This window comes from Musca autumnalis, unplaced genomic scaffold (assembly GCF_047663935.1).
Source record: "Musca autumnalis isolate F117 unplaced genomic scaffold, ASM4766393v1 scaffold_3, whole genome shotgun sequence".
Taxonomy (NCBI): Eukaryota; Metazoa; Arthropoda; class Insecta; order Diptera; family Muscidae; genus Musca; species Musca autumnalis.
In genome coordinates this window covers 211,063,821-211,088,932 of record NW_027411866.1, presented here as the reverse complement: position 1 = coordinate 211,088,932, position 25,112 = coordinate 211,063,821, and positions in this window count along the sequence as shown.

Genomic DNA, 25,112 nt, shown 5'->3' with positions numbered 1-25,112 from the left:
TTAATTTTATGAGTTAATTTGATTTAATTAAATCTGTTCGCACTGTTCATTAATGGCGAGAATTAATTCTGTTTAACAATGGCCATAATAAGGTAATAATCGTAATAACACCTTATCTTACCACCGCCCATCCAAAGACATCCGTTGTCAAGATGTGTTAATTAAGGCGATTTCATTTTTCAGTTTCTTTAGTCGTTTTTCAATGTCTTTATGTGTCTTTGTCTGTCTGTCGGTCCGTTTGTCTTTGCTATTAAGTATCTCAGTGGTGCGCGTATTTAATTGTGTCAAGTGAAATTACACTCCAGTTATCTGTGTCTTTTCTTAAATACCTTATTCTGCTTCTTCATCTACTTCTTAACCTTTCTTAAGCAGCTTCCCGTCTTAACGCTAAATTTCACTTAAACATTGTTTCGAAGGACTGGCTGACTATGCAAGTGGTAATTATGGAAATAATGTTTGACTTGGGATTTCTTTCCTATGATATCGCATTTTTTCTGCTTCCACTTGCTGTATTTGTACGTTTGTATGTGTATATGTGTGTGTCTATAAGACTTTATTTCGAAATAATGTAATTTTAATGAGCATTCTGTTATACTCTTTTTTTGACTGGAAATGCATTTCGACATACTTCAAAAATTCACAGGAAAATTGATAAAAATTAATATTCCATTTTTTTGTATATATTGCATGAAAATTATATAATATCAGGTTATTAAAAATGATGGCGTAGTATACCATAATACTTATTCCAAGCATAGGTCAATTATAATTCTTGTAATTATGTGGAGAGGTATTAGAAGGACAATACATCTCCACAAAATTCTTAAACTACTTTTGGAGTAATTATTGTTTAAAAAAATGTATAGTTTTGTGGTAAATTACTACCGGCTTCCGCAGTAAAAGCGTTTTGCGTGCCAGCGATAACTCGAAAACAAATGTGCCGATCTCGAGGGCGTTTTAAAGACCTAATAATCTTGTATTTAAGCGAAACAAATTTTAACAAATCAGTTAAAAACAAATAAAAAAGGGTCAGTTGGCTTTGCCGACAGATATATACCCTCAGCCTAAGTGAAGCGAAACTTTCACCTCCGGGCAGATCGAATGTATTTAAGGTCTCTTCAGAATTTTGTGACCCTTTTTGTATATTTGAACTTGCCGACCAAAAATGTGGATTAGGAATTAACTGCATTAAGACACAAATGTTGAACTTTTGTAGGGCAGGTACCCTTAGTGCGAACCGATATGGGCCATTTTAGAAGTTAAACTAAAATATTAGGGAATCCAAAGTTTGGACCAAATTGGTTGCCCCATTCAAGTGATATCGTCCTAGCATTTTCGTGTCATTTTTTAAATATTGGGGAGAAGTACCGAAAGTTGTGGACCAGTATGGCCCATGAAACTAAGTTTGGATATAATATGATGAAGACCAAATGTTGGACCAAATCGGTTGAACAGTTTGAGAGTTATCGTGCTCTCCGACCACCACATATGGTGACATAGGGTTTTTTATACCTTTCGGGCTGTTTTCGAAAGAAATATGGACTTGCCCTTGAAGAAACTTTTACCGTCGTAATGGAGGTAGCGAATGCAAATCGCTTCAACAAAAATTAAAGTCATTCGAGAGCAGCTCTTAAAGTGAACTTATCCGAAATTTTGTGTGAAAGGTACCAGAAGGAGAAAACAAATATAGTCCATATTCGAACCTGATCTATATCTGGTAGATATATTAGGATGTGCACAGTATGGATTTCATCGGTCACTCCCTTCAAGAGTTATGGTGCGCAAAATATTTCCTAACATTTTTGAAGTTTTGTGGTACCTGAAGGAGTGGACCGATATAGCCCATCTTCGAATTTAAACAATGTTTTGATAAACTATTACGAAGACCATATTTTGGACCGAATCGACAGATCCGTTGGAGGGTAATCTTGCGCTCCAACCACTACACAGGGTGTCATAGGGGCTTTTTGCACCTTTCCGTCCATTTTCTCAGGAAGTATGGACTTGCACCTGATGAAACTTGTACCCTCGTATGGGGGGAAGTGAATACAAGTTGTTGCAACAAAAATCAAAGCGATTCGAGAGCAAGTCCTAAACTGAACTTATCCGAATTTTTTTGTGGGAGGTACCCGAAGCAGTGGGCCGATTAAGTCCATATTGCAACCTCATTTAAGTCTGGTAGAAATTTCACGATGTGCAAAGTATGGACCAAATCGGTTACTTCCTTCAAGAGTTATCGTGCCACAATTTTTCCGAATATTTTGTAACTTTTGTGGGGGAGGTACCTGAAGGAGTGTACCTATATGGCCCATCTTCGAACTGATCTGGACAAAAAATCTGGACAAAATATTTCGATACCCAAAATTTTAACCGAATCGATTGATCCGTTCGAGAGTTATCGTGCGCACCAGCCAGCCAGACAGACAGACGGACGGACATTGCTAGATCTACTCAAAATTGTCTGAAACGGATATCGTACAAACATACTTCGGGTCTAAAACCATTATTTCGATGAGGCACATTTTTGGTCGTATCAAAGTGTAAATACCCTCTTTAGCCTAAAGGCTGAGGGTATAATTACACTTCCAAGAAGAGATTCAATGCGCACAATTTTCAAAAAAATTTTTGCTGATTGAGGGGTATCATATCCGCCGATCTAGTGGACGGATTTGGACGCGTCATGGCTTATTAGATTCAGAACGTAAAAAAACTAAGTTCACGCGGGTTTCACCGACAATTTAATCGCAGTTGCAAATTTTGAATCAAAAAAACAGGTTTTTTATAAAAATTTACGCACAAAAATTTCGACATTAAGCTGAGATTGTTGTGAACCTTTGAAGGCTACACGCCCGAGTTATACATCAAAAAATGCGTAATCGCGAGTACTACAATCTCATAATCAGTTTTTAAATGAGTAAATTTGCGCGTCCCGATTAGAGAAGAAATTCAAAAAACCCAATTTTTCATTCTTCAAAATGTCAACGATTTTTTCCTATTTTTTTACATTAATATGACCACAGCTTCTGCTCAAATTATAATTTTAAGAAATCCATCGGTGAATCGATTCACGATTCACGATTCACCGATGGATTTCTTAAAATTATAATTTGAGCAGAAGCTGTGGTCATATTAATGTAAAAAAATAGGAAAAAATCGTTGACATTTTGAAGAATGAAAAATTGGGTTTTTTGAATTTCTTCTCTAATCGGGACGCGCAAATTTACTCATTTAAAAACTGATTATGAGATTGTAGTACTCGCGATTACGCATTTTTTGATGTATAACTCGGGCGTGTAGCCTTCAAAGTTTATTTTACCTAAATGCGTTCGAAAATTATGGTATATTACAACAATTCGCGAGTTACAATACCCCATACCTCAGTTTCAACAATTCCCCCGACGGTGTTATTCTTATCAAATTTATGTCACCATATGATAAGAATTTTTTTCTCAAATCTCTATCAGGATTTAAAAAGCAGAATAATAACAAGCTATTGCTTTGTAATATTGGGTTTCAATCAAATTCCCAATTTTATATTAATGAAAACCTTTCCAATTCGAATTACCAATTATTACAAGATGCTGTGCACATTAAAAAGAAAGGTTTTATAAAATCTGCATATACGTTTCGTGGTTTGGTATATATTAAATCCATCAATAATAATGAACCTATCTGCGTGTATCATCCCAAAATTCTCGATGAATTTCGGACACTGCGAGATACATCTAACCCGGAGTTGCAGAATTGACATTTGCCTACCAATACTTTTTTTATATTTACACTCTTAAACTCAAATATTGTAAACAATTCATATGGATATTATTTTATATTTTTTATATTTTTTATCTATTTTATGCACTCTATATGTGTTTTTCATTTTATTTTTGCTGCTTTAAACTCAAACTTGTCAATCATATAGGAAATTTGGTTGTTGATGTTTTTCTCTCGTATCTCTCGACTTTCTATATTGGACCTAATAGATAGTGGTAACAGAGATTCCGAAGACGTCACCAAAACTCTATTGAACATACTTGCCAATCAATCCAATGGTCTGAAGATTTGTCATATTAACTCTCAGAGTCTAGTGAAGAAGATGGACGAGTTTAAATATATATTTGACCAATCTGGAGTTGATATTATATGTCTCTCAGAAACATGGTTAGGAGTCGGGAAGTCCAAAACAAGTACCACTTTCCACGGTGATGTTAATGAACTTAATGCTGCATTTATAAACATACCTCCAGTGCAAATTGACACCCAATACTATGACAGTTATAATACTGAATTTAATTTCGATCCTCACCGAACTTTTGAGTTCAGGTGTGTCACAGATGAAGAAGTACTTAATAGCTTTATAAGTGTTAAATCAAACGCAATTGGTTTGGACGACATTGATCCCAGATTTGTACGTATATTGCTTCCACGTCTCCTACCCTATTTTACTCATCTCTTCAATTCTATACTATATTCAAGTGTATATCCTTCCATCTGGAAGCATGCCAAAATCATTCCTACACCAAAATCTAACGTTGACTATAGACCTATCTCAATCCTTTGTTATCTATCTAAAGTTTTTGAAAGGATTTTACATAACCAAATGATGGAGTATATTACGCGAGAATCATTGTTAACTGATCGGCAGTCAGGTTTCCGTGCTGACAACAGTTGTGTTACTGCATTAGTTGAAGTCGTTGAGGAAATTAGAAGTGAAATTGATGAGAACAAATTAATTTTCCTTGTATTGCTAGATCACTCCAAAGCATTCGACTCTGTTCATCACCTGAACTTATGTATGAAGCTGCGGAGATTTTTCAATTTTTCGCCTTCAGCAATCAATTTAGTAATGTCGTATCTCACCAACAGGCAACAATCAGTATGCACTGGAAATATAAAATCCAAACCATTACTTGTACCTACGGGAGTACCTCAAGGTTCAATCATTGGTCCATTGTTGTTCTCCCTATACGTAAATGACTTACCGCAACAACTATCTGACAGTCAAATTGTTATGTACGCAGATGATGTGCAGATTTTCATAAGTTGCACCATTGACGAGATTAATGAATGCATTAACAAACTTAATGCCGATTTATCCAGAGTATATTCGTGGGCGACTGCAAATGGTTTATTGCTTAACCCCACAAAATCTAAGTGTCTAATTATACACAAAAATAAAAACTTCTCCATTCCACATCCAAACGTCTACATTAACAATCAGAAAATAGATTTTGTATCAAAAACGAAGAATTTAGGTGTAACACTCAACAGCAATCTAGGTTGGTCAGATCATATTAATAATATTGCTGGTCAGACATATGCAAAATTGCGATCCTTATGGATTGCACATTCGTTCACGCCATTAAAAATAAGGATACTCCTTGCAAAAACGTTTCTTGTTCCTAGTCTGATATATGGGTGCGAGCTTTTTGCCAACTGCAATTCCTCGAGTTTGCGCAAATTAAATGTGACATACAACAATATAATTCGTTATGTGTATGGTCTGAAAATATCCCAGCATATCTCCCCTTTTGCCAATTCGCTCTACGGAGTTAGTTTCAACGATCTTCTTAACATTAGATCCTTAATTCTGTTACAAAAAGTAATTGTGAAGAAAAAGCCGAGCTATCTGTATCAGAAACTTAAGTTTGCTCAATCTCGCAGAGGAAGGAAATTGATTCCTCTCAGAAGGCGCAGTTTTGTGTCGGAACAGCAATTTTATATCAATAGTATACGTCTTTGGAATACTCTACCTCACCAAATCCAAAGCATCAACAACGCTCTTACCTTCAAAAAACGTATTTTTCAATATTTTATAAATTAATTACAATATAATTTGTTTGTCATTTCTTTTTGTTCTTATCAATTATTATACCCCATTAAAAACTATGTATCCCCCCATATACTTTGTGACCCTACTAGTTAAGTTGGATATCTTTTTTCTCATAAATCTACACTGTAACTATAAGATTACCATCTTGTTGTGTAGACAAAAGTAAAGTAAATAAATTAAATTAAATTAAATTAAAAAATTAATTCCAGGAGGAGCGGCTGAATACAGAGACGGAAACTCTAAACCCTTCAGAAGGCCACGGCAAACCACTGAAGTACAATCCCTAGTAAATCATACAATTACAATGAATACAGAATATAACATACGGCCCTCAGTCTCCGGCAATCAGAGGGTGCTAAGAATCCCCGGAGGTAAAACAAAAACAAAACTTAGGATAGGAACTTGGAATGTGAGAAGTCTTTATGAACTTGGAAAACTAGACAACACCATAAGCGAAATGGAAAGACTACAAATTGATATCCTGGGTATCAGTGAAACGTGGTGGACGGAGGATGCAGAATTTATTTCCCAGAACGTAAAAATTTATCATTCCGGAAACAGAGAGGGAATTCACAGAAAGGGCGTTGCTATTATAGTAAAAAGTCACATAGGGACCTGTGTCACTGGATACGTTCCAATTTCTGATAGGGCGATGATGATAAAAATATCTGCAAAACCAATAAACATGAATATAATACAGGTATATGCACCCACAAGCGATGGCGATAACGATGAATTGGAACAGTTTTATTGCGACATTGAAAAGTTATTAAAGATGACAAAACCCCACGACATTACCATAATCCAGGGCGATTTTAATGCTAAAGTTGGGCAAGAAGTAACAAACGGAATCACAGGAAAATTTGGCTTAGGACAACGGAATGAAAGAGGAGAACGACTGATACAATTCTGTCAGGAACACAATTTTAAGGTTGCGAATACTATGTTTCGCCTCCATCCAAGACGACTTTACACCTGGAAATCGCCACAGGATAATAACAGAAACATTGTTAGAAACCAAATTGATTACATTTTAATAAATAAGCGATATTCCTCCTGCATAAATAAATGTTGTACGTACCCAGGAGCTGATGTACCCTCGGACCATAACCTTCTGCTGTGCAAATTACAGATAAAGCTAACTACCATCCGAAAGAAAAAACCAAAGAAAAGAGTTAACATTCAAAAATTAAACGATCCCTCCACTAAACAAATCATGAAAAATCACCTTAATGTAGAACTGCACAATATTGATGGAGAAGACATCGAGAATTTATGGAATAATGTAAAAAACTCCATGAATACCATAACCAGCAATATCCTTGGAACCACAACATCTAAAAGAGAAGACACGTGGATGACGGACGAAATACGCGCGCTTCGCATAGAAAGGAGCAAGCACAAAAATTCTAACTATGAAAGATATTGGGAAATAAATCAAGAAATAAAAATTGCAACTCGGGCCGCAAAAAATGCGCAACTCAATAAACAGTGCCAGGAAATTGAAAGACTCCAAATCCTACATGACGATTTCAATCTTCACAAAAAGTTAAAAGAGGCATCTGGAATTTATTCAAAAAGATCATCTACATTTATTTTTGCTGAGAATAATACAGCCATATACGAAACTGCAGAAAAGAAAAAACACTGGGAAAACTATATTAGAAATCTCTTTACCGACACTACAAGAACAGAAACTAATAACACAGATAGAGAAACCAATTTTAGAGGAAGACGCATTACCAAAAGTGAACTAGATATGGCCATAAATTCAATGAAAAACAATAAGGCTACCGGGCCGGATGAAGTCCCATCTGAATTATTTAAATTACTAGATGAAAGAAACACACAACTATTGTTGAAATTATACAACCAAATTTATGAAACAGGACAATACCCTCAAGATTGGCTGAAATCTACGTTTATAACGATTCCCAAGAAAAATAATGCGAAGACGTGCGGAGACTATAGATTAATAAGTCTTATGAGCCATGCTTTAAAAATATTCTTAAAGATAATACATAGGCGCATATACCCAATATGCGAATCACATATGGGAAAAACTCAATTTGGTTTCAGGGAAGGCATGGGTACTCGAGAGGCCCTACTTAGTTTGAATGTACTAATACAAAACTGCCGAGATGTGCAAAAGGATGTTTACATATGCTTTATCGACTACGAGAAGGCATTTGACACGGTCAACCATGACAAGTTGATGGAAATTTTGATATCAATTGGATTAGATGAAAGTGACCTTAAATGCATTAGAAACCTGTACTGGCAACAGAGAGCCAACATTCATATAGATGGTGAACTTACCAACGATGTTCCTATTTCAAAAGGCGTAAGACAGGGTTGTATACTATCCCCTCTTCTATTTAATGTATATTCCCAAAAAATTTTTGAGGAGTCAATATGTGGGAAAAATATCGGAATTAGAATAAATAATACATTCATAAACAATATACGTTATGCCGACGACACCACATTACTTGCAAGCAGCCTCGCAGGATTACAAAAGCTAGTAGATGCTCTAGAACATTCTAGTACGTCATATGCCTTAAAGATTAATATAATGAAGACGAAGTATATGATTATAAGTAGAAGAAATATCGAATCCAACATTCCCTTATGCATTAATGGAACTCAAATAGAAAGAGTCTCCAAATTCAAATACCTCGGAGTGCAAATTAATGACCACTGGGACATATCAAAGGAAATAAAATGCCGAATTGAAATGGCAAGAAACTCTTTTTTTAAATATAGAAAAATACTAACGAGCCATGACATAACCATGGAAACTAAAAAACGATTTGTTAAATGCTACATTTGGTCCGTTTTATTATACTCGGCAGAAACATGGACTCTTAAAGCAGCAGACGAAAGAAGACTGCACTCGTTTGAGGTTTGGATATACCGACGGATCTTAAAGATATCCTGGACAGATCACATCTCAAATAATGAAGTACTGAGACGAATGAACACCGAAAGTCAAATGATCAGATTGATAAAAACGAGAAAAACTGCTTATTTGGGACACCTTATGAGAAATAGCAAATATAATCTCCTCCAAGCAATCATAAGAACCAAAATAGAAGGACGCCGACCAAGAGGGAGACGAGAAATAACATGGATCAAAAACATTCTGGAATGGACAGGACACCAAGATGAAATAAGCCTTTTAAGCGCCGCCAGAAACAGAGAACTAGCTATTATAGAATGAAATTTTTAATTTTATAACATATAACCAAATAACTCTGTAATAATTAACATTGTATGATCGCTAATATCCGAATACGGATTTGCAAATAAAGAAGAAGAAGAAGAAAAAATTAAAAATTAAATTAAGTAAATTTTCTACAAAAAGGCCGATATACCCTCGTTAGCATAAATGCTGAAGGTACAAAAAGAAGAATTGTGTTTGCTTAAATAAGCCGTTTAAAAACAAAAATAATGCTCTACAAAACACTGATACTGCACTTGCTGATGTATGGCTCCGAAGCCTGAGTACTTGCGCAAGCAGACATGGCAGTGCTTGGCGTGTTAGAGAGAAAAATGCTTTGAAAGATCTACGGACCAATCTGCGTTGACGGTGAATTTCGACGTTGTATGAACCACGAGCTGTACCTGCTATACAACGCCATCATTATAGATAAACGTACCGAGATGCAACGATTGGGTTGGCTAAGCCATATCATAAGAATGAGCGATGATGAACCCGCTAAAAAGGCGTATAAATACGGGTGTACGCAGAACTGGCAGGCCAAGGAATAGATGGCGCAAACAAGTTGGTGAAGAGAGGAAAAGGCGCTGTATTCCAGAAAGCGAAGCAACAAACGGGGAGAATTGACGATATTTTCTTAGTTCGGCCTATGGAGCAAATATTCTGTAATGGGCCAGCTAGCCAGCCGGCAAAACAATTTTAAAGCGATTTTAAAAGACATTTTAATGTATTTAACAAGCTTACCAAAATATATGAAGATTGGTCCTGTCGTTTTCGATCTATCGTTGGCACCCATTTCAAAAATGTCATTACGAGAAAAACGCGTTTTTAGTTTCGCCTTTGCACACGAAAACAGTTCTTCACGGTCTAAAGGGTCATAACTCGTCCAATTTTTCTCCAATCGACTCTATACTACCTTTACTTCAAAATTAGTCAATAAAATTAATTAAGATTTTTATACCCTTCACCATAGTATTCAGGGTATATTAAGTTTGTTTTTCTGTTTGTAACGCATTGAAATATACATGTCCGACCCTATAAAGTATATATATTCTTGATCGGGATAAAATTCTGAGCTATATCCGTCTGCTGTAATCACTCTAGCGTCCAAAATAATTGAGCTAGAACGCTGCATTTTTGCACCCGAATATCCCTTCTCCATACGCAGGTCAAATTCGAAGATGGGCTATATCGGCCCACGTTTTGGTATAACCCCATATAAAGGTACTAGGTGATTTTCGGTAGCTGTAATTTGACATTTAAGGTTCTTAGGGGTCACAACACTACTCCACCAATAACTGTCAACATACATCCCCCATATATCGGTGCCTCCCGATTTTCGGTATTTTGAAGGTTTTACCTACAATTTTTGACCGAACCAGCTGTAATTTAACATTTAAAGTTCTTAGGTGTCACAACACTACACCACCAAAAACTGTCAACGTAGGTCCTGGTTTAGGTATAGCCTCCATACAACGGTACCTCCATAAGTCCATATAACGGTACCTCCCGATTTTCAGTATTTTGAGGGTCTTAGATATATTTTTTGACCGAACTAGCTGTAATTTGACTTTTGAGGTTCCCTGCAGCTATAAAACGTTTCCCCAAACTATTTTAAAGATAGGTAGACACTATGATATAGCCCCATAGCACAGTGGTTCCACTTGTATGGGAAGGAGGGCCAAAAGTAGTTATTACCGAGATACCACCGAAATTTGAAACATAGGTTTATAACGAGCAAAAAAGATAGAAAAACATTGTTTAGTGGATGTAGGTCCACATTAGGGTATAGCTCCCATACCGCCCGATTTTTGGTATTGTGACGAATTTAGCCAACATTTTCCAACCGATTTGGATGTAATATTGCATTTTGAGTTCTGAGTAAATAAGTTACATCTTTGCAAAAAATTTTCGATATAGGTCCACGTTTAGATATAGTCCCCATATAAATGTCTCCTCGGCTTTTCGGTATTTTGGAGATTTTAGCGAAATTTTCCAACTCATTTAGCTATAATTTTGCATTTTAAGTTCTGAGTGAACAAAATACCGCCCTGTAAAAAATGTTCAAAATCGGTCTACGTTTATGTATAGCCCCCATATAAACGTACCGCCCGATTTCCGGTATTTTGACGTTTTTAGCTGCATTTTCCAACCGATTTAGCTGTAATTTTACATTTTGAGTTCTGAGTTAATAATATACCTCCTTGCCAAAAATGCTCAATATAGGTCCAAGTTTAGGTATAGCTCCCATATAAACATGCCTCCCGATTTTCGGAATTTCGACAATTTTACTGGCGTGGTATAAGGGGAATAACTTACCGGGTGGCGGATGGGGGCAGCTGGATTTTTTTTTATCGTAAACTAGACACTTTCCCCTGTATTTAAGTAAAAACGCCGGAACTCACAAATGCTTTCAACATTAGTAAAACTCAACATAAATTAATAGTAATGATATTAAAACAAGTAAGAAAAGTCTATAGTCGGACGGAGCCGACCATGGGATACCCTATACCACTATCCCTGGACAATCGCTCTCCACGGAACTTCTTTTCAATGATTGTGAAAATTTAATTATCAAATATCAGAGATGTAATGTATAATACTTATGACCAAAACCAAAAAGTTATCTAGCATGACAAAGACATTTTTGTAGCAGGAAAGGAAAATTTAGTTCACACAAACTAAAATGTAATGAAACCCACTTATGTAGTACTACTACTTCCGTTGTTTAACCACTACGTTATTGAAATTTTTACCAATTTCACACAAAAGTTTCAGTCCATTTAACCCGCTAAGTATTATCTGATCTTCACGTTGGTTTGTACGCTTCTTCTTCATCATAAACTCAAACTTTGTTTAAAAATTTGCGGGTTATTATTTTGACCTACAAAGCCGCTACAAAATTGTTTAAAATTTTGTTTTTGGTCCATTTCATCCCCTGAACATTTCACGATCATCACCAAAAACTAATCATTTCTATTCTGGCCCGAACCCAACCTCTTTAAAAAATTCGTTACAATCGGTTCATACTGCGACCTTAAGCTTGTTTACAATTTTTAATGGACGGACACACATCGCTAAATCGCTCTATCTCGTCGAGATGTGAATTTTGGCATATCAAATAAGGGGTTGTAATAAGTATTTCAAACACCGTTTATTTTTGTTGTCGGCTTGCTGATAGAGCAAGTTTGATGGATGTCAGCACAAGTCTGACTTCTTTATTTTTCCTTTCGGTATTTATAATAAAATTCTTAATTCTAACAAAATTTCTTAAATCTAGATATCACTCAATACTCTTTTCTGTTAACCAATCAGAAAAGAGTTCTTACAAATCTATTTTACAACTAGGTATATTTGTATGTGTGTATTTGATATTTTTACATATGTTGTCATGCATTTCATATTTTCATTCATACTCATATTCTGGAATTTCACTCAATGAAATTTACTATTGGGATATTCTTCATTCCCATTGGCCGAACTCTGACTCATTACAATAGTATTTGAGTTTTCAATTGGAAACTCTAAACTGTCGCCCAACATATGAGTGAGCATGAAGCAATGAACTTCATATGAGTAGCGCTTTGAAAACAAAGAAACAATGAAAGCAATGAACTCGTTGTGGCACTGACCAACTCAACAAAACAAAATACTGAATATCAAAAAGCATGGCAACATAATGTGATGGTGACACACAACAGGGTCTAGGACGATTATTTCGTGGTGTTACATAAACTTTTGGAGAGACAATATGTAGCATGGTATAAAACTGTGGTTCTCTACACAGAACCCATTATATATTAGGCAGTAGGCCCGTTATCTAGCAAACACTTTATTGCAATTTACATCAGAGGAAAGGTCAGTAGTTTTTTCCATATGTAGGCTACTTTGCGAAATATATATGTCCTCAAAGAATTAAAATATCGACTAAAAATAAAATTTTTATATTTTTCGTACAAAAGTAATGGTCCATTTCACCCGCTAAAGAATATCAGATCATCATTCAAAATTGTAGGCATCTTTTTCGACCTATACTCTTACCCGGTGCAAAATTTCGTGACTATTGATGTATAATTGCGACTTCTAGCGAGTTTATTATTACACTACAAACAAATAACAGAATATATTAGGCTGTAACTCTGTTATCTGATCATGCACACCAACATAATTGGCATCAGTTGAAAGGTCAAGCGTTCCACTTTCAAGTATATCTCACTTGTCCGGAATGTCACTTCCTGAAATTAAGATATAAGCTGTATATTAAAAATTTTCACAATTTTCACACAAAAGTTTTGGTCCATTTAACCCTCTAAATATTATCCGATCGCCATCTCAATTTGCAAGCTTCTCCTTTGTGATATACTCTCACCTTTTTTAAAATTACGCGTTGATCGGAATATTATTGAGACCTACAGAGCCGCTAGAAAATTGGATAAATATTATGTTTTTGGTCCATTTCACCCGCTAAATATTTCACGATCCTCACCAATAAGAATAGGGATCTATTCTGATCTGAACCCGACCTCCATACAAAATTTCGTGACGATCGGTCCATAATTGCGGCCTGGAGCGTGTTTACAATTTATAATGGACAGACGGACGGACGGACGGACGGAGGGACGGACGGACACACATCTCAAAATCGCTTTATCTCGTCGAGATATGAAGATTGGTATACCACATTGGGGGTCTGAGACGAATATTTCGCTGTGTTACATTAATTTTTACCAAAACAAACTTATAATACCCTTTTCCACATTGTGGTATAGGGTATAAATACCAGAAAAAGTAATTTACGAAGATTTTTTTAATGAAGTTAGAAAACGAAATATGATTTTTTTGTTTTCGTAAAATTATTACCAATGCCATCAACTACAAGTTTTATTTTGAAAATCGCCCATTTACTTGTTCAACTTTGTATAACACTGTGCAACACTGGAAATGCAAACAACTTCTATTGGGCATTTTCTGAAAGTACATATTGAGACAACAAAAACCTTAATTGGGTTCTGTGTTCTTAGATCGGGTTTATATTTTATGGCCTCATCTAAACCGACCTAAATTGAGCCCTTTTTCCAGTGATCGGACCTTTATCTCCGAAACTAATAAGAATTTTGCTTTGCAGTCTTCAGCAATATTGTAGCCATTAAGTAGTAGAACTTATGTGTCAAACAGATGAACTAGGAGGTGCCCGGACATAACTCCCAAAATGATTTTGGGCGTTATGTCCGCTGCCCTTTGCGGACATAACTCCCAAAATTCGTTGGGAGTTATGTCCGTAAAGCAAAGCGGACATAACACCAAAAAAAATTGCGGACATAACTCCCAACGATTTTTTCTTAATTTATAAATTATTTCTTTGCTTAATTTTGAAATTTATAGTTATACATATTTTTTAAATTTTAGAGTAGAAGTTAGAATGTAAGCGGAATTATACATTTAAGCGGAATTACATTTCAGTGCCAAACAATACCGAAGTATCCACAAAATCCTCCTGATTTCATAAAATTAGTTAAAAACGAAATTATGCCCGAAATGATGTAAGTAGCAGTTAGGAGAAGTTTTATATTGAAAAAATATTTGTTAAGAAAATCGCGCTATTTATTAAAAAATATTTTTGTTTTTCAGAAAGTATTTGAATATTTGTACAAACACTTTTTATCTTCTTAAATAACTTTTACAAAAACTTTTTATTTTCTTAAATTGTGAAAATATTTTTGTGAAAAATCGCGAATATTTTTGCAAAAACTTTTCATCTTCTTAAATTGTGAAAATATTTTTGTAAAAAATCGCGCAATTTTTTTAATATTTTTGCCTGCGGCGCTTTTTATTTTTCAGAAAGTATTTGAATATTCCTACAAAAACTTTTTATCTTCTTAAATTGTGAAAATATTTTTGTAAAAATTGAGCGATTTTTTCAAAAATATTTTCGCCTGCGGCGCTTTTTGTTTTCTAGAAAGTATTTGAATATTTTTTACAAAAACTTTTTATCTTCTTAAACTGTGAAAATATTTTAGTAAAAAATCGGGCGATTTTTTCAAAAATATTTTCGACTGCGGCGCTTTTCGTTTTTCAGGAAGTATTTGAATATTTTTGCAAAAAAAATTATTTAAAAATATTTTTGTGAAAAATCGCGCGATTTTTTCAAAAATATTTTCGCCTGCGGCGCTTTTCGTTTTTCAGAAAGTGTTTGAATATTTTTACAAAAACTTTTTATTTTCTTAAGTTGTGAAAATATTTTTGTAAAAAATCGCGCCATTTTTTTCAAATATATTTTCGCCTGCGGCGCTTATCTTTTTTCAGAAAGTATCTGCGAATTTTAACAAAAACTTTTTATTTTCCTGTAGGCAGCATTTTTCGTTTATGTTGGAAGGCAAATTTTGCATATAGTTCGATTTGAGATGGCTACTACTTATATTGTACTTAATTTTCTTAAAAATTTTAAATCAATTATAAATTATTTTATGAAATGAAAAATGCATATGGACTTAAAGTTAATTTTTAATTTTTTTCTTATACATTTGAAATAAAAATTTTATTTAAATAAAAATCACTTAAATTTTAAAAACGGACATAACTCCCATTGGGACTTATGTCCGCTAAGGGGGGGTCGGACATAGCTCCCAAAAAATTTGGGAGTTATGTCCGCAAACCAAGGCGGACATAACTCCCAAAATCGTTTTGGGAGTTATGTCCGTTGGGAGTTATGTCACGGCACCGAACTAGGAAAAGCTGCATCTAGCGCATCAAACTCGTTAAAATATAGAAAAGTTTACATAATTTCTGAAATTTTGGTCAGTAACAACTAAACTGCTGGGAGTTGAAACAAGTAACCATTATAAAAAGTTTCCAAATAATGTGACCATCAATTCTTCAGAACATTCTGAAACTCTAAAGTGGTTATTTCACGTTGTTTAAGGGGTATTTCATAACATACCTTTTACAAAACTTATTTCAAACAATGTTCACACAGGCTGTTTATTCGAATGTTGCGGATTTCAATGAATTATTGAAATATTTACCTAATTGTTGTTGAAAAAATTGATATAAACAAGGCGATAGAGCCATTTTACAACAATATAATGTTCTGCAGAGTTGTGTATTAAATTCCAGAGAATATTTTCCCAAAAGGTAGCATTAAGAACAATTTAACATTTTGGGAGATACGCTGCGAAATATACACAAATTATAGAATTTTAAGATATATTATAAAATTTGAGGCAATAAATGCAGTTTTTCGAGTCCACTATTCCTAACGTCAAAACAAGATTCGTATTGGTTTCAGAAATACAGCCCCGATTTGTTTTAAAAATTCGATCTTTAACCATGTTTAGATGAGGCCATAAAAACCGAACCCGATCTAAGAAAACAAAACCCAAATATGGTTTTTGCCTATTGGTCCTCTACTTTCATAAAATTCTGGACAGAAGTTGTTTGCACGCGATTAGAACAAAAATGTTGCACAGTGTAATTTTACCAACGCTTTGTGGTGTATTTTTAATTTTTAAGGCACCACATACAATTCAAAACTTCTCCGGCTTAACCTGGAATATTAGCACTGTAAATTGACAAGTACGATTGGATGTTAAAAATTAGATGTGTTTAGACAATATTTATTTCATTCGCAACCAAATTTGTCGCCATCAATTTTTCGATTTTTGTCCACGGGCGGAACCACTGTGCATAGGCGGTATCATTCACCACCACCTAAAATTGTGAAATTAAATGCCATTTCATTTAAGACTATTTTATGCTGGAGGGTATAAAAAGTTCGGCCCGGAACTTAACTTGTTAGGCGTACAGAAATAAGGCCTCATGAAATAACACCCCAAACGGAAATGAAAATGGACCCCAATTTTTGGGGTGTTTTTCCAATTTGAACAATGGCCCCAATGCAAAAAGGCACCGAACTAGGAAATTCGGCCTCAAAAAGTATTATATTTATGCCTGGATTGGATTGCATTGGCCCAAAATGCATTTTTGAAATTGGGGTGCATTCGGCAAAAGCATACCGAAAAGCGGCGCAGGCGAAAATATTTTAGAAAAAATAGCGCGATTGTTTTACAAAAATATTTTCACAGTTGTACCATGTACAAAGTTTTTCTAAAAAATTTAAAGTACTTTTATAAAACTAACTGGACCTATTTCGAGTGACTTTTTACAAAAATAGTTTTGCTATTTAAAAAATGCAAAAACATTTTTTTTTCAATTTAAATAATTAATAAACTCTATATACGAAATGTCTTTGTCAAATACCGTAGTCTGGTAAAATTTCTCCGAACTGCTACTGACAAATTCAGATATAATGTTATTTTTAAATACTTTTTGAAAGCGGAATTGTACATTTGGGAAGGCTTAAGTGCCAAACAATAACGAAGTCTACACAAAATCTTCCAGTAGGCCTATTCTGTAACTTTTATCGATTAAAAAGTTGTTAAAATTTCTTTTGTTTTTGTCACAAGTACAAAACAAACAAATGAAATAGTTGTAAAATAAACAATGAGGAAAGTTGTTAAAAAGTTACAGAATAGGCCTACTGGAGTTATGTCCGGGCACCGTTTCTTTTTTGTCTACATATAAAGTAGAAAACTGTTTGTATGTTTGTTTGAAGTTTATAGACTCAAAAACCGCTGAACCTATCTTTCTGAATTTTTCATAGTATATTATTACATGGCCTGAAAGTAACATAGGCTATAAAAAGTTTTGAAATTCCGCTTTGATCCGGAGATATTGCATCAGAATCGGAGACACCACCATAAAATTTAGATTTAGTATGCATATATCTATAGGAGATAAATCTACAAATTTGGGGTGTGTGACGGAATTTGTCCTACAAATACACGTGCCAAAATATATCGAAATCCGTTCACATTTGGATATAGCTCCCATATATATTTTCGTCCGATTTCAAGTATTCGATGCACCAAAAACGCTATAAAATGTCCCAAGAAGTCGAAAATAGGCCCCAAAAGTTTTGTTGTTGTTTTCCATATACCTGTTTGGGCCTATTTTAATTTTCAATTTGGGGTGTTATTTCATGGGGCCTTATTTCTGTACGCCCGTTTTTTACTTGTTTGAAAGTAATATATATTAAGGTAACCCCCTTAAACATTTTGACAAAGGTATTGATTATGGTCCTGATTACAACGATATAACATTGTCCGTGGGTTAGTCCATAGAATGTTCTAATAAACCCCAACCCAACAAAAATTGTCTTAATTTTTTCATCAATACATAAAATGCAGAAAATAATTCTCTATTCTAAATTTACCACAGATATTTGATTTATTACAACCCTAAACATATTTTCTTCTAAATGTCAAATAAACATTCATTTTTCAAAACTTTTTACAAATTTATTGCCCCTAAACATTTTACAAATCGTGGCCATTTGTACGTGCATTTGATTCACTACAAATCATTCTTTTTTAATAATTTTTATTTTAAATAAATCATTATACCATAAATTATACATTTCAAACAAGAAATTCAAACATTCACACATACATACTATCACACACACCGACACACAAAAACAGAGATAGGAAATAACTTAGAATCAAGTGAAACATGACGGGAACATAGGTTTTTGTTGTGCATAAATTATGATAAAAGTAAACAACAAAGAAACAAACCAAAACAAAACACCTGACAACGCGGGAACACGTGAGTTGGATGGGTAAGGAAGGGGAAGAAGATGGTGGCAGAAAGTCCAACTCCACTTAAGAAAGTCGAACACATAACTCAAAAAGGAAAATTCACCAGCCACCATCAATGTTGGTTAGACCAACAGCAGCATACGAACAACAATGGAGAAGTAAAAAAGGTTAAAAGTAACCTTAGTTAAGTTAGGTTGGCCACAGCTATCATAGAAGGACATCTTGGGAAAACTTTTTGCGGTGTGTGAAAATAGAAGCACCAGACACAAACATATAAAAAAAGATGATTTATAAACATTAGAAATTTGTATTTGTGTGGCCAGAGAACAGTGTTCGAAAAGAAACAGTACACTAAAATAACGTACCGTACCAGGTACGGTATCACTAAAAAATATTTTAGTGTACCGTACCGGTACGCAACCACTAAAAAATATTTTAGCGTACCGTACCGGAGCACAACGAAAATTGTAGTGAACCGCAGTCGGTACACTAAAAAATCGTAGCGTACCGCAGTCGGTACACTAAAATATCGTAGTGTACCACTGGTCGGTTCACTAAAAAATAACGTACCACACATGTGTTTTTTTAATTATGAGGAAATATGAATTGTTATATGCTTTCTTGGGAAAGAAGGCAAGTATAATAAATAAAATTCAATATTGTATAAATTAATTACATTTTAATCGTTTATAAATATTGAGAAAATTACTAGAAAATATAATGTTGTTTAAGAAAATCGTGAATTATAAAATCATTTACATGAATAAGTAAAGAATAATTTTACTTTTTTTGATGTTATTAGCATTTTTTGGAAAAAGGTTATTCAGAAAAATTTAATATTTGCTATACAATCCACATTAATATTACCAATACCAACAAAAAATACCCATCTATTTTGTTTGTAGCGAACAGTACTGTTCATCACTAAGGTTTTTTCCAAGCTATGTTTATTTACACATTTAAAAGTATTTGTAGCCAAATTACAAATTTTATTATGATTTTTTCAATATGGAATGTATTTATCATAACACCAGTATGAGGTTACTAATTGATGTCATAAGGATGTTTAAAAATCCCCTCGTGCAAAATCATTATTATTGGCGGCACCAATAACAGAAAATCTATTCATAGCAAGGTAATGTGGACGATCAACGAGAATTTTGCCTGTTACTTTGTGGTACTACTGAAAAGGACGAAGCAGTAAAACTTCGTAGTTCGTATTGTTGGAACAATGAAAATAATATACAGTTTGTCAAGTAATTGTTTTCGAACTAAGAAAACTAATAATTTTCTGTATCAATTTGTGAAAAATGTCTGATAATTGGGATAAAAATGTCAGGTTTTTTTGCAAAAAATAGTTGGTAGACATATTAAAGACAACATAGGATGTATAAATAAAAAAATGACCCACGTAGTCCAACAAAAAATAACAAAATCCCATAACTACATATAATTCCAGCTGTCAAATAAATGTTTTCGAAATTTAATGGAGGTTCCAAAATAACACATATTTTTGCAAAATTCTTGAAAATCATGACATTTTATGAATGTTATTCTTAAAAAGGGTTTACTACTAACAAGTATCAACAATATTAGTCATAGAATATCCCTACTAGGCGGGTTACCATATGGACTAAGGGAGTACTATGTCATATCACATGTAAACAGGGTCCTATAGGTCTAAAACCGATAATATCTGAAAACTAAGACGTTTTATGAGTTTCTTTAGTTCACTAGGATGTATTGTCATCAACAAAAATAAAGATTACCTTCAGAATAATAAAATCAGGAAGGTTGCCAGATGTACGAAAAAGGTACCAAGTCATATAAACAGTGAATGAGACCAACTAAATCCATAACCAGGGCTTAAGATTTGTTTATTTAACTAAAATTGAATTAAGGGATAAGGGAATTCTCCAACATAAACCAAAATATGACTTAAAAGTACAAAAATCGCTTAGAAATGAATATATAAGATATTGTCAGTCTATACTGATTTTTAATAGACCTCCGATTTCAACTGTTTATAGCCAGTTCAAAGGAATTCTCTATGTTTTTTACTTCCATTCTAGCACTGAAGCATTATTTACCCATTAACATAATTTTTCGCTTAAGAATGTACTACACAAGTATTGCAGAGTACGCGAAATGTGTCCAATAGGTCGAAGTATGCATTTCTGAAAATTGTCGAAACCTTTACCCTTATACATTTCTAAGCAATATTGGTCTCCTACTGCGATATTTCCGATTATTTAGTGAAATGTCATTATCTCTTAATTAATATTAGGTAAAAAACAAACTTCGGTGCCCTGTTTTGGGGCCTGCGTGGCCTCGTTTACTGTTTATATAACCTGATACCTTTTTAGTCGATCTGGCAACCCTTCTGATCTAATTATGCTACAGGTAATATTTATTGTGTTTGATGGCAGTCCATCCTCGTGAACTAAAAAACTCATAAAACGCCATAGTTTTCAGATATTACCGGCTTAGGACCTATAGGACCCTGTTTACATGTGATATGACCTGGTACTCCCTTGGTCCATATGGTAACCCTCCTAGTAGGGATATTCTATGACTAATATTGTTGATACTTGTTAGTAGTTAACCCTTTTTAAGAATAACATTCATAAAATGTCAAGATTTTCAAGAATTTTGCAAAAATATGGGTTATTTTGGAACCTCCATTAAATTTCGAAAACATTTATTTGACAGCTGGCATTATATGTAGTTATGGGTTTTCGTTATTTTTTGTTGGACTACGTGAGTCAATTTTTTATTTATTCATCCTATCTTGTCTTTAATAAATCTACCAACTATTTTTTTGCAAAAAACCCGACAGTTTTATCCCAATTATCAGTAATTTTTCATAAATTAATACAGAAAAACGTTAGTTTTCTTGGTTCGAAAACAATTACTTGACAAACTGTACGTATCTGTAATGTAACATACATGTGTTTTCATGAATTATGAGAAAATGTAAAATATTTAATGGTTTTTTGTTTTATTATGGAAGACTATATAAATTGACCCCATAATTGTGTTATTTACATATGTATATCCAAAATATTTGTATAAAGTAATAAGGCACGTGTTGGTGTCACATTGATGTTTTATGGGCCAAACGAACAGTGGAAAAAATACAGATATAGCGCACCAAAACTTAAAAAAATCACATACGCCTATGTAAAAATTATTGGTGAAGTATTGATCTAAGGTGTCCACAGAATCTAACGACAGTTAAAATAATTTGTTTTACATCAGCCAAAGCAAAATAACGTTTAATTTTTTGTTCACAATTTGGTTTTTATAATATATTTTAGTAGTAAATTTGCGATCGTCGTATGCAGTCTTCCTACAAAGTAATTTTAAAGCTTTTCGTGAAGACAGGTGAGCAAAAAATATTTTATATAATATGTTATTTATTGTAACTCGGATTTTACACATATGTAAATCACGTGACTTCCGCTTTTCTTTCAAATTCTGTACTTTGTTAAAGCTTCTTAGTAGGGAGTGTCGCGGGATGGCGCGTAAATTTTTTATTTTATTTTTAGTACATATAGTTCTTACCAAATTTGTAAAGTTTTAGCTGCAACAAAGTGCAACAAAATATTTTATAATTGTTTTTATTATTATTTTCTATCTAATATTAGCAAAATTCGGGCGGTACATTTCTATGGGGGTCATATCAAAACATGAACCTGTGCAGACAATTCTCCGTCGGAATATTTTATACTCCCAACGTAGACTAAATGCCAAGTTTCAACTAATTCGGTTGGATAACGTGGCTACAACCTTCAAAATAATCAATATCGGCGGAACCGTTCTATGGGGGCTATATAAAAACGTGGACCTGTACCGAAAATTCTTATAGGAATGCATGTATAATCCCAACGGACACTAGATACCAAATCTAAGCCATTTCGGTGGGATACATTATGGACAAACGTAAACGTATTCTACCAGCAGAAAGTTTGAGTTTTTGGAGGCATTATTCTCATATTCTTACCATGGCAGAACTACCAGGTAGTGGTATCACACCAGCTGATCGAATATGAAAAGTAAAATCACTATATAAAAAAAATTATTTTTGTTGTAATTTCCCCAACAACATAACGAAAGTTTTGACATAACATATTCAAATTTTTACGATGGCACTACCTGTGTAATTGTGCCTTGATTCTTACCATTTTTTTGTTACCTATTACAAACGGATTTTATGTTTTATGCAATTTTATTTTAATTAATTCAAACATATCAACATTAAAACTTCAACAGAATAAACATATTAAAATTTTAAAATATACTACCTGGAGACTCAATCTTTAGTGATCCGACTGTGGCTGTTTTGTTTGTTCATGTGGATTGGACAACAAACATAACCTTTCTATGAATTGACTTTTGCTGCAAATAAACATCCTTATGACACCAACATATTAACGTTATTCTTTTCCATTCATAGAAATGGTTTTATGATATATGCATTATCACCCCTTTTTATTTAAAAGCAGTGTTTTAATATGTACATTGACTACATGGACCCTAATGAGCCCATAATAAAATTTTCTCAAAGCGAGTAAATAGAAATACATACATTAATAATATGGGTTTTAAACCTAATACTATAATAGAGGGTAAATTTATTAAAATATGTATTGGTTGGAAATTTTAGCTAATTTCATATTTTATACTAATTTTCTCAACATTCGTATACCGACCGAATTTACCACATTCGTGCATTTAATTTATATAATCTTGAATTTAAGTTACTATTATTGCCCTTATTTTCAAAAACATGAAATATATAATTTTTCATCACAATTTACAAAAAACACACGTGCGGTACATTACCGGTACGTTATGTTTTAGTGAACCGACCAGTGGTACACTACGATAATCGTACTGTACCGCAGTCGGTTCACTAAAAAATCGTAGCGTACCGCAGTCGGTACACTAAAAATCGTTGTGTACCGCAGTCGGTACAGTAAGATTTTCGTTGTGCTCCGGTACAGTATCACTAAAATATTTTTTAGTGTTTGTGTACCGGTACGGTACATTATCGTAGCGTACCTATCCACCTTGGTACGGTACAGAACGGTACGGTACGATTCCATAGTGTTTATTTTCGAACACTGCCAGAGAATAGGTCAAGAGAATGTGATAAATTTTAAATATAAGCAAGGTGTGTGATTTAAAAGAGGAAGGTGTAAAAAACTTATGTGTAAGCAGCTGGGTCAACATACTCAGCTGATAAATAGAAATAAATCAGTGAAGTAATAAGGGACTCTCAAGATCTTTATGATGGCAGAGATTGGATGAGATCAAACCTGGAAATGGAGTCTTTTCCGAATGTCAGAACTGTTATTTAAACCTAAGATAATGTCAATGACGTGGACATATGTGAATAACCTATTGGTTTTTGCACATATTTTTGTAGGCAGAATTTTCCTCTTATCGACTCATTATCTAATCGTCGAATGTTCCTTCGAAACCTTTCGTAACCTACTATCAAGGTATTTTTCACTTAAGTTTATAAGTTTATTAAAATTTTTAATTGTAATAAATATTTAAATAAATATAAAAAAATAAATATATTCCCATTGGCTGCAGAGAATGAATGAAATCCAACATTTCACCAACGACTACCTAAAATGTTTCCCGAGTGTTTTTTTTTAATTCAAATGTAATTGGTCTGCAAAATTTCGTAGATGATCGTTTAACAAAATTTCTTCTCTGTGAATGGCTAGTCAAAACCTCTGAATCTGCAGAGTTGTATACTAGACACATTAGTATAAATGATACCGTGAACATATGAATGTCTGAAGCGAGATAATGTGGCTAAAACCTTCAGAATACGAAAATCGGCAGGTTCCCTTTCTATGGCAGCTATATGAGACCGTGGACCTACATGGAAGACAAAATGCATTTCGGTTGCATAGTGACGCCTCAAACTTCAAAAAAACTGACAAATTTCTGGGAGTAAAACTTTCTCCCAACGAAGAATAAATTCCAAATGTCAGATTTTCGGTGGGATATTAAGGCCACAACATTCAAACATTCACGTACCCCTCTTTGGGGGCTATATAAAGATGTGGACATATAACGAATAATTTCAGGCGGAAAGTTTTCTACCACCAACGAAGAATAAATACCAAATTTCACCCATTTCGATGGGATATTGAGGCTACAACCTTAAAAACACCGAAAATCGGGAGGTGAAAAGTTTTATACCTCCAACGAAGACACCAACGAAGTAATTTCAGCCTTTTCGGTGGGATATTGAGTGCACAATCTTCAAAATACTGATAATCGGAGGTACCGTTCTATGGGGGCTATTGCAGGCGTGGACCTGTATGTCAGCCTTTTCGGTACCGGAAATCTGGAGGTACCATTCTATGGGGTC